Source organism: Macaca thibetana, chromosome 4 (assembly GCF_024542745.1).
Source record: "Macaca thibetana thibetana isolate TM-01 chromosome 4, ASM2454274v1, whole genome shotgun sequence".
Lineage (NCBI taxonomy): Eukaryota > Metazoa > Chordata > Mammalia > Primates > Cercopithecidae > Macaca > Macaca thibetana.
In genome coordinates, this window is record NC_065581.1 from 127,311,228 (window position 1) to 127,321,903 (window position 10,676).

At 41.0% G+C, this 10,676-nt stretch overlaps 1 long non-coding RNA gene across 2 annotated transcripts; it reads left to right on the top strand.

The window, feature by feature from the left end:
• Positions 1-3,497: 3,497 nt before the first annotated feature.
• LOC126952628 (uncharacterized) lies at positions 3,498-10,290 on the top strand. Of its 2 annotated transcripts, none has more exons than XR_007724960.1 (4): positions 3,498-3,654; positions 3,799-3,922; positions 8,935-9,087; positions 9,635-10,290. It is a non-coding gene; the product is annotated as an uncharacterized LOC126952628 (long non-coding RNA). The 2 variants fall into 2 exon arrangements; XR_007724961.1 differs by having other exon boundaries at positions 9,638-10,290.
• The last annotated feature ends 386 nt before the right edge of the window (positions 10,291-10,676 follow it).

Below are 10,676 nucleotides of genomic sequence, written 5' to 3' on the forward strand. Positions count from 1 at the left end.
TGCAGTCTAGGTACTTGACACCCTTCCAGATGATGGGGCTTGGGAATTTGTGTCAGCTTTCCCCAGTCTCACATAGATGCTCAAGGGACCATGTTAGAGGATATTTATTGAAGAGATGTACGTGGCAGCAGCTGTTTATTTGTAGGGCATGGATAAGTAAAATATGGGGCAGATATGCAGCAGAACACTGCACTGCTGTTAGAAGAGATGGACTGGATGAGCATTGTGGTAGGCTGAATAAGTGCTCCAAAAATGGCTACATCCACATGTCCACAACCTTTGCGGCTGCCGTTAGGTTAGCGATCTTGAGATGGGGGTGGTGATCCTGGGTTCCTAAGGTGAGCCAATGTGATAACAAGGCTCCTTATCAGAGGGAGGCAGTAGGATCAACAGGCAGGAGTGGAACATGTGATGAAGGAAGTAAAAGGTGGGCGTGAAGCAAGCAATCAGCAATGAGCCAAGGAATGTGGGTGGCCTCAGAACCTCCAAAAAGGACCAATTCCTAAAGTCAATAAAGGGCTCATTGACTTTAGCCCAATGAGACTGATTTTGGACTTCTGACCTCCAGGACCGTAAGAGAAAATTTATTATTTTTTTTTGTGGAGGCATAACTAAGAATCTTTATTGACGGACATTTACATTGTTTTCAATCTTACCCTTTTAAATAGATCACAAAATGTACATATGTCATTGCGTATGTGTTAGTTTATCTTTAGGATAAATTTCTAGAAGTGCCTGGTTAAAGCACATACAGTCTTACATTTTTGATAGATTATTTGTAATTTTGCCACATTGCCCTCCAGAGGGTTTGTAACTATTTACGTTCCTGCTTGTTTTCCCACAGTCTTGCCAAGATAGTCACCAAACTTCTGGATTTTTGACCTTCTAATGAGAGAAAAGTAATATTTCCATGTATTTTTAATTTGCATTCCTTTTGTAAGTCAACACTGATCATCTTTTCACATGTTTAAAAATCATTTGCAGTTATTTTCCTGTGAACAATCTGTTCATATTCTTTGCTCATTTTTCTACACGGTTGATGGCCTTATTGATTTGTAGGAGCTCTTTATGTAAGAGATTAGCCCTTTGTAATAGGAATTGGGAATTTTAGCAAAATATTTATGACTTCTAACCTAGGTTATCATTCATTTCTTTGCTTTGCCTATAGGGGGGTGTCTGTGTGTGTGTGTGTGTGTGTGTGTTTGTGTATGTCTGTTGGCATAGAGGATTTGTAGGTTTTTGTATAGTCACTGTAACAATCATTGTTATGGCTTCTGGATTTTAGGTAATAGACTTTCGCACTTACAGGTTATAAAAGAAATGTGCTACATTTTAGATAATTTTTTTTGTTCTTTGAAGCCACTAAGTTTGTAATAAGTTATTAGAGCAGCATTAGGAAACTAACATAAGCATACAAGGTGTGTAGATGTTAAAATCAAGCAGTTGAGTAAAATAAATTTAAAAACATATGACATTTTTTTCTAGGATACACACAGACCCAAGGACTATAAGAAGTATATTCAGGAAAAGGGAATGGGAGTGAAGATGATGGTAGAGTGAAAAGACAAAATAATTAAAATAGACTGTCTTGTCCAGAGTAAGTGTGATATGAGCCATAAAGAAGACAGTATAGTGAACACATCTCTGCATCTGAGATCTCCCATAACACTCCTCCTATCAAATTGAAAACAAAGAAAGAAGGAAAACAATGGAATAGAACTGGCTGAAAAACACAGAGCTGGTTCTACGGAAAGACTTAGGTAAACCCCTGGCTTTTGTGACCACAGAAGAAAGGGAAAGGGAAGAAAACTGAGTAACATTATCATTTGGTGTAAAAAATTGGTTTGGCTGCAGATATAGAAGATACTTAGAAATTAAATACTACTTAGATGAAAAAACATTTTTTGGGGAGAATTGTAAATTACCAAAATTGATCCAAGGAATGGCTTAAAAAGCCCCAAATGTGGTGGAAAATCAAAGAGGAATTTAAAATGTTCTCCCAAATCTAATCCTCCAGAAGCCAGATCCAGAGATTTCAAAAATAACCTAATTTCATCAATATCTTCAATAAATAGGTGAGTCCTTAATCTGTTCTGCAATGTGGAAAATGACAAAAACCTTCTGTCCTACCCCTAATAGTAAGCCCAGGGAAGATTAGCAGTGTGATAAAGAGGAATTCCTGTTTAAGAAGCAGGTGACCTGTTTTCTAAGCATGCACATTCCACTTGTAAACTGGATGCTCTTGAGCAGTTATCCTAATATCCCCCTGCCTTATATACTCGTCTGTCAAACAGGTGTTTAATAAATGCTGACATTAGCTCTGCCCTTCATCTCCCAGCTGTTTTCTGATCTTCACTATTGGGTTTGCTGTTGCCTCCCCTCCCCCTATAATTCAGAGCACATATAGACTGGGGCTATATGCAGTCAGAATAGGCTCAGACACTGGAATGGGATGGAGCCTATATCCATAGGCTATATCCATAGGCTCCACAGGCTGGGATGGAGCCTATATCCATCCATAGGCTCCATCCCAGTCTGGTGTCTGAGCCAATTCTGACTGCATATAGCCCCCGTCTACTCTTCCCCATCTCTTCAATCCAAGACAGACTTTATCTTTGTGACTTTCATAGATTCTGGATGAAGAGGAGGCAGGGCTGACCACTGAACACCAACACTATTCCCTAGCAATCAAAGCTCCCCACATCCCACACTGTTCACCTCATCCCCCAAATAGCTTCATTTTCATGTCAAGGATTCTGTCTTTCTTCTTGCCAATCTGTCCATTTTTAGTCCAGGGTTTCCTGACTTGGTGACTACAGACACTAGAAGGTTGCAGGTATCAGTAGCAAGGGATTTCAGAATGTTTTCTTATACAAATGTTATCTGTAGATTGAATATCTCATACACATAAGTGTTGCTATTTTTCCAAATGAACTTCTATCAGTCTGAGTTCAAGCAAGAGACAGAAACCACATGGTAATGTAAATCAAGAGAAGTTTAATATAAAAAAATTATTCAACGGTGATAGAAGAGTACTTATAACAATGTAAAGAGAACTTTCAAGGGTATCTGAGGATTGAGGGAGAGTACCCAAGGAAGGACAACTTGGAAAGAGGGTTCTCTCCCTAAGGCTGGGGTTCAGGCCTTGTTGGAGAAGGTGTATTTGCAGTCCACCAGATGTCAGAGAAGCCTCCTATTTTCCAGGACCAGAGCTGTTCCATAGCTGCTGGGCAAATAGGATGCAATCTCTTGGAGCACAGGCAAACTGAGGCTGTGGCTAAGTGCACAGTCAGGCCACTGCTGGGGACATGAGGCCTGGAGTACACAGTGCCTGTGTTGCAGGGCTGTGAAGTGGCCACAGGCTCAGGATCAGGCCAAATAGTCAGTGAGGGACTGTGCCTCTGGGCAGATGGTAGGGGCAGGGCACACAGCGGGATGGTCTTATACATAGCACCACTGATGGATAATGCAGCTGGAGCAAGAAGAAGAAAAGTAGCACACCAGAATCAGGAAGAGAAACTTGCTTTCTTTGCAATGCTGCTCCAGTGGCATCTGCTGACAAAGCTTAACGCTGTGCTCACTGTAAAGGAGAAATGCTTAAAGAGTTTAGTGCATGTTTGTAGAGCAGCTGCTGAAGAAATCTGGAACAAAGAGGTAATAAATTGAAAACTGGCATAGCGCTGGTAGAATTAGTGAAATATAAATTTATGTTAAATCTCTGCTGATTCCTAGTTGATTTTTATCGTTATATATTTTTAATGAACAGATTTTTATTGTTATATATTTCTCAATTAACAGATATAAAGAAGATGACAATTAGCATGTGGGGAGTCCACAAGACATTTTGATGTGAAATGTGGGTCCTTCTTCTTGACAAGGTGGGAATATGCTGCTCTAGCAAGACTGCAGTGATGAATCCCAGGTGACGCCCACCTGTTGGCTTGACTCTAAAATAGCGTCTTCCTGTCCAGCTGTCGGGTTTTTGTAACTCATACTCTTAACTCTAGTGTGAATCATTTGCATAAATTATGGTTGCAATTCCTGAGCTCCTGGTGTATCACTTCTTGACCTTCTGAGTCCCAGGATGCAATTAGCCCTGCAAATACCTGACCTTTTCTCTAACTACCTGTTCATTGTCTCAAAAAGTCTGGCCACTTGTCCTTCTCATGAACTAGGACAATTGATTGAATGAATGAGTGAATGAATGAATGCCTGTCCCCCTCCTCCATGGTTTTGAGAATTATTATTAAAAATGCATATAAAGCCTATGTCGAAATGTACCAAGCAGCATAAATCATCATAACTGTTATTACTGATAATAGCCACACTTTTAAATGAGGCTTTATTTGCCTTTCAGTAGATCTCATTTGCAAATGGTGGTTTAAAAAAAAAAATAAGTGGTTTCTACTTATAACCAAGCTCATTGGTAACTAAGCAATTCAAAAATTCTGTGGCATATATATTGTCAACAAGACTCTGTTTTTAGACTTTACTCACTTGCAAACCCATGTCTAAACATTGCAGCTATAGCAACATGCAAGCCCAGGTGCTAAATCACCTGGTTGGGAAGATAGAAACCATCTCACATTGCATCTAAGAACTCTGACCTGAATTATATTTTCCAGGAAGTAGGTGAGAGTAGGGGAGAGGAAAGAAGAAGGGAGAATTAAGAGCAAAAGTTAGTTTCATTTAAACTGAAACAAGTAGGTCAGCTGACATTGTGCTAAGTGAGCCTGCTCACTTTTCAGGTTAAAGTTTTTCCTTAAACTCAATTTTTTGGTAAAAGAAAAAAGAATAAGACAACTCCGGGATACAAATTGTGAAACTTGTAATGATGATGTGATACCTTAATTTGGTTAAAATGCATGACAGTGTAAGTCAGGACAACCTTCGGCTGACACAAATGAGGAGTTATGCTCAAGTGCACAAAAGCTTTCCCATGAGCCACTTGTTTTTGGTTTTAATAAGGCTTCATCTCTTTAAGTGGATTACCAGTAAATTCTTCTGCTAGTTAATACTAGAAAACAAATGGGAAGCCTGAGGTTTTTCCCCACAAGATGGCTATTTCTAATATCAAGATTGTCACAGCCATTTAGGGGATGGGAGCACAAAGTCAAGAGAAAGCATCAAAAAGTGTTTTGGGGTCGGGAAGTAACATGAAGAAACTCGTGCTTAAAGAAGAATATGTTTGCAGGTTGGTGATGTACACAGCTAAGCAGCCTAATAAACCGATATAGTAATTCAAGTATAAAAGCCCTCAGAAGTTAACTAGTCAAGCCCCTTTCTAGTACAAAGGAGGAAACTGAGCCCCAGAGATTAGAGAGGAACTTGCCTAAAATCTCTTACCTGGTTGTTGGCAGAGCTGTGTACGTCTCGTGACCAGTCTAAAAAGTTTTGGCTACTATTCTTTTCACCAAATGTCACTGAACTTTAGAGGTGACATGACATTCTCATTTTTAATATTTTATATTTTGAGGTGATCTAAGAGTTGGAGATCCCAGGGGGTTATTTTTCTTTGGGATCTTAGTTATAAATGTTCTTTTCTCTAACTGCAACCTCCTTATAGATTTCCTCTCTCTTTCCTCCAAGTCTACTCCAGTTGCTTTTCTTTTTCTTTTCTTTTCTCTCTCACTCTCTCTCTTTTTTTTTTTTTTTTTTGGGATGAAGTCTCACTCTGTTGCCCAGGCTGGAGTGCAGAGGTCTCAGCTAACTGCAACCTCGGCCTCCTGGGTCCAAGCAATTCTTGTGCCTCAACCTCCTGAGTAGCTGGGAATACAGGCTCACATCACCACTCCCAGTTGATTTCTGTATTTTTAGTAGAGTCGGGGTTTCGCCATGTTGGCCAGGATGGTCAATCTGGCGACTTGAACTCCTGGCCTCAAGTGATCCACGTGCCTTGGCCTCCAAACGTGCCAAGATTATAGGCGTGAGCCACCATACCCAGTCTACTGCAGTTGTTTTCAAACCAATCATAGCATAACAATTTCGTAACATTAGACATATTTCTTAGCTATTTTGTGTCTCAATTTCCACCATAATATAGAGAAAACAATGCCATCTACCTCATGGGGCTGTTTTAAGAAAAATTAGTTAACATATATATAATACTTAGCGCCTGGCATATCAATGCTATATAAATTTTACCTATTTTTAGAGATAGAAATGTAAGAGAAAGAGTTTTTGTGATACTTTGTTTATTTGTCCTATTCTGAAAAGTTCATGACACCTGAACCTGATTTTACATGAGCTGATAAAGAATTGCTTGAAGGTCCTGAAGTTAATTCCATTCTTAAGGACTGCATAGTGAGCCTCCAAAATGCACATGGGATGTTGCAGGGGAAGGTCTAGGATGGAAAAGATGGAAGGAAATGTCAGCTGGGGGATTGGGTGAATAAGAAGGTGAGAGATTAGAGAGAGGGAGAGACCCATTTGAGGAGCAAAGAGCAGCAACTCTTTTAATCCCAAGGAGTGTGTGTGTGTGTGTGTGTGTGTGTGTGTGTGTGTGTTCCAGGTATGGTATTATGATCACAACTGCGATATTATATTCATCTGATGCCCAAATCTCCAACTGCTCACCTCTTATGTGAGTAAAAGTTCTGTATCTCCGATAGTCTGTGAGACATCTTCCCAGGAATATCCAGCTATTCACTCAGCACAACATGAGTTCATTTTTTTAGAGCCACCTCTGTTCAAAAACCCTATTTATGCCATCGGTAACACCTTCCCTCCAATCACTCAGGCTTAAGATCTGTATTTATTTGCAACTCTTTACTCTTAAAATTTAAGCTGTAATGTATGCTAGGTAAGTGATCATGAGTAGACTATTTATATTTCTGATCTTTGTTTACTTATTTGTAAATCGTAGTTAATTTTAACTACCATATAATAGTTGTTGAAAAGAATAATAGAACTACTACAGTAGTAGTATTTTTCTTTTCAACAACCAGTACAAGGTAGTGGAATTAACTACTAAAAACTATTACCATAGTATTAGTAGTAATGTGGCAGAATAGTATTAATATTAGTAAGAATAAGTATATGGTATTAGAAATACAATACTAATAATAATAATGGCTAACATTTATTAAGTTCTATTTTCTCATTTAATCCTCATAACCACTCTATTGGGCAGGTTGCATTTTTATCCTTAGGTCATAGAATAAGAAAATGAGGCTTATGGAGGCTCATTCACCTGTTCAGTAAATGTTTACTGGGTGTCTAGTCTGTGCCAGGAACCCTTCTAGAAGCTTGAGATTCACCACTACAGAAGATAAGGTCCTCCCTCTTATAAAACTTACAACCTAGTGGGGAAAACCAAGTCAACAAATGAAACGATTACAAACTGTGAAGAATCCTGTGAAGTAAACAACAGAGTCTTGTGAGAGGGAGTAACAGGTGGCTGGGCCTGCTTTAGGTAGAGTAAGTCATGAAGGCATCTGGAGGAAGGTGACCTTTAAGCTGAGACGTAGGGATGAGGAGGATTCAACCCTGAAAAGGCCTGAGGGGAGAGCGCCAAGGCCTCTGAGCAGGAATGAGCTGGCATACTTGAGAGACTTCAAGACAGGCAGGGGCTGAAGAAAAGTAGGGGCAGGAATGTTGGGGAGGATAAGGATAGGGAGGAGGGGCCTGGCCTAGAACATGGAGAGCTCCATGCACCACGGCCAGCAGTTTGGAGTTTTATTCACATGCAGTGGCAAAGCTAAATACAGTGAAAGCTGAGCAGCGAGTGGCTGATCTAAGTTAAAACTTTTAAATATTCCTCTGGCTTTATTGTGGCAAAAGGGTGTATGAGATAAACCTGGGATACTAAATAGGCACCTATTGCAGTAGTCGAAGCAGGAGATGATGGCGCTTGGACCAAAGGAGCGAGGAGAGATGGATACAAGGGGATAGGTGGGGCCTATGTTTCAGCTGAGAGCTGTAGAGGAAAGCGAGGAGAAGGGAGGAGCCAGAAAGATGTTTCTAGCTTAAGCAACTGGGTGAATGGCAGTGCCAATAACAGAGTTAGGAGGACCAGAGTAGTAGAAACAGGTGTTAAGAAAGAGAAATGGGACATACAATCAAGAGCTCTATTTTGGCCATGTAAAAAAAAAGATGATCCAATCATCAATTAGAGAGTCGAATACAAGAATCTTGATGAGGAATCTGGCTAGAGGTAAAAATATGGGATTATCTGCATATACACTGTTTAGAACCATTGGCCTGCAGGAGAAAATACACAGAGAAGAGAAGGTGCCTCTGTTCTGAGCTCTGTGGAGCCCAGACATTTCTGAGACAGGCAGAAGAGAAGAATCCAGGTGTGTGAGAAGGGAAGCTTGTCCCACAGCACCCAGTTACTAAGGAACTGACTGCCGACGCAACATTTTTGAGGAGTCTTACAGAGTGCCCTGCCCCCTGCAACCTCAATTACTGCAATAGCTCCTTCCGCCTCAAGCTCCTCAGTCTGACTTTCAAGGCCGGCTTTGACTCTTCTCTCCTTCTCCAACCTACTTCTGACACCACAAATATTCCTACACACCCTATAACTTACAAAGCTCTAGAAGCCTGTAGGATGCACTTTTATGTAACGGTAACCATTTCAATGATAACATTCGTTCATTCAACACATATCGAGTGCTTGCTGTGTATCAGGCCCCCTTCCAGCCTCCGATGAGACTCCAGACAACAAAGTCTCTGCTCTTGTGGGTTGACACTGGGGAGGGGGCTTCTCTAGTCTGTTTTTTTTTTCATAGATCCCTTATTGGTCACACTCATTTCCATCTCTACAAATGTTCCCTCCTTCCTTCTCAGCCTCTTTCCTCCCCTCCACTTATCCAAATCCTCCATTTTCCATAGAAGCCAGCCAGGCTGAAAATAGCATGTTATGTTCCCACATGTGAGCACTGATATATCTAAACATAAACACTACCTTATCACCGCTACTTCCTCCCACAGGGATGCACACCTACCTACCGAGAGACCTCCAAACAGAGACATCAACATAGAAACCTCCGCAGAGATAACCAGATCTCCATATTGCAAGCCCATGCAAAAAGTAACCTAGAGAAACAGACGCCCAGATGAAGAGGGGTGTGAGTACAAGCTTTGGTGAGTAAAACCAAAGGTGAATTTAGGGGGAAATGGGTACCGTAGAGAAAATGAATAGGGCTAGAGGAGATAGAAGAGAGGGTAAATAAAGGTCAACAAAGCAAGTTTAGGACATTCAGACAGAATGCTAAGCCTGGATAGCCCCTAAAGGGCTTTTGGTGATATTCTGAGCTCCCATGCCTAGCTCATTACCTACTGCCAAGATGAAAAGGCAGGGCTAGCCATGTTCAAAGCTTTTCTCGGGAGCCCAAATTCAGGGAAAGGCTCTTGCAAGGAAGGTCAGTGCATCTCCATCCAGCACAAGCTATATTAGGGAAATTTCACTGGGTGTTAACCTATTTAACACTAAAGCCTTCTCAAGGATGTAGATTAGTCTAATGCTCTCTGATGGGGTTACGTAAGTAATTCTCTCCTCCACTTACCTATAGCTAACTAACAACTTCCATTAGCACAAGTGACCTGGTCAAATAGTGAATTGTGATTTAGTGCATGCGAAGGCTCATCTATATCAAACAGTGGGGCACTGATTAGTTTCCTTCTATTCCAGCAGATGGAGCTACCGCCTGGAAGGACTCAGTGTGCTTCAGTGGCTGATGCCCACTCCTCAAAAAACAAAACCAAACCCAAAACAACAAGTGGTGTAGAGAGAAACAAGAATTACCAAAAGGGAAAATTACTTGGTGTAGAATTATTTTGTGATTGTCCAACTACCTGCACCAGTGTCTGACCGATAACCCATACTCAATAGATAGTGAATGAATACATCTGACATAATCTGATGACCAGACTGTAGCTTGAGTTTAGAATAGTAATTCTGTCTGCCTTTTTCTGCTTTGTTTTTCACTCCTGTCCCTTTGATCTTTGTATATTCCTATCCTTTGGACACCCACCTCCATCAAAATGTCACAGAAAAATTCTGTGAAACCTGACTGCAGGGCCAAAGCGATGTCAAAGGGAGGTTTGGGGAGAGGCACGTGATAAAAATAGCCCAGCTGAGGTTCCCATCTGTTTCCCATGCCGTAGCACTATGCCCTAGGCGGTGTTTCTCGAAGTATTTCCCCAGCGTCTGCATCAGTATCAGCTGGGTTGTTTGTCAAAAATTCCAATTCCCAGGCCACACCCCAAAGAATCTGATTCAGTGCTGCTGGGCTGGGGCACTCTAAGTAGTTCTGCAAAATGCAGCTTGAGAATCCCACTTGTAGGTTAAGGAGAGTGAACAATCTTTTATCCTTAATCCTGAAATCTAAAGAGTAGTGAAAACTGAAAACTGCTAGGCTTTCAGAACTCATTTTGGTGGCAAAATCTGATCCATGAAGTGACATCACACTATAAATGATCCTTATTTATTGCACATAATGTGGACATTCACACACTTTGCTGCAGAAATATTAGTGTGTTTGATTAGAAGTAGCTTTCCCTGACCCTACTGGGAATGTTAATGGATGTAGAGTATGTACACGGTGCTGAACTATCTTTCTAAAATCCAAAGAATTCTTTTTTTTTTTTTTTTGAGGTGGAGTTTCACTCTGTCGCTCAGGCTGGAGTGCAGTGGCGTGATCTCTGTTCACGGCAACCTCCGCCCCCCGGGT